Here is a 1312-nt window from a genome sequence, read left to right on the forward strand (position 1 = left end):
GTATCCAGACTCTCCATCATCACCTGAAAGAATACACCAATTATCTGTGTAACCAAATAGAATCATACATTCTATTATGCTTACTGGGGTATGACCACAGGCCTATTGATAATTGTCCACTGTTAACTACCTAGGCTTAAGGCATACGAATCATGGGTTAACTTTGATTGTATCTTTCTTTTCCTTTGTTCAGACTAGTTTCAGGGAATTTGGGGATGTGGGTTTGAACATGTACACTTAGAGTATATAAGGTTTTCACAAAAACTGGTTGGGGTCCTTGGCTAAGAGGAGACTCTGCCTTGGGCCCGCCAGTGTAATAAACTGCATTGTCCTTCTGAGTGAGTTTGTTTCCCAGAACGCGTGGCTACAACATTACCGCTCTGCTCACGGAGGACTGGCTAATAAGTCTACAGATGAGGTGTTGAAGCAAGGAATATGACTTTATTCAGAAAGCCAGCAGACCAAGAAGATGGCAGAATAATGTATGAAAATAACCATCATCTCGAGGTCTGGATGCCAGGTTCTTTTGCAGATGGGAGTAAGGGTGAGGAGGTAAAGTAAAAAAAAACACCATTAGTCTTACAAATATCTCCTGGAATAGCTAGCCTAGGGTAAGTTAGAAAGAAAGTTAAGTCGCTCAGTTGTGTCCGACTTTTTGCGACTCCATGGACTGTAGCCTACCAGGCTCCTCCGTCCATGGGATTCTCCAGGCAAGAGTACTGGAGTGGGTGGCTATTTCCTTAGGGGATGTGTTAATATCTGCCTTCCTGTTCAGTTCAGTTCAGTTTAGTTGCTCAGTCGTGTCCATCTCTTTTCGACCCCATGAACCACAACACGCCAGGCCTCCCTGTCCATCACCAACTCCCAGAGTTCACCCAAACCCCTATTCATCGAGTCGGTGATGTCATCCAACCATCTCATCCTCTGTCGTCCCCTTCTCCTCCTGCTCTCAATCTTTCCCAGCATCAGGGTCTTTTCCAATGAGTCAGCTCTTCGCATCAGGTGGTCAAAGTATTAGAGTTTCAGCTTCAACATCAGTCCTTCCAATGAACACCTAAAGGACTGATCTCCTTTAGGATGGACTGGTTGGATCTCCTTTCAAGTCCAACAGACTCTCAAGAGTCTTCTCCAAAACCACAGTTCAAAACATCAATTCTTCATCGCTCAGCTTTCTTTATAGTCCAACTCTCACATCCATACATGACCACTTGTAGAACCATAGCCTTGACTAGATGGACCTTTGTTGACAAAGTAATGTCTCTGCTTTTTAATATGCTGTCTAGGTTGGTCATAACTTTCCTTCCAAGGAGCA

This window comes from Bison bison, unplaced genomic scaffold (assembly GCF_000754665.1).
Source record: "Bison bison bison isolate TAMUID 2011002044 unplaced genomic scaffold, Bison_UMD1.0 scf7180017864039, whole genome shotgun sequence".
In the NCBI taxonomy this organism is placed as follows: Eukaryota; Metazoa; Chordata; class Mammalia; order Artiodactyla; family Bovidae; genus Bison; species Bison bison.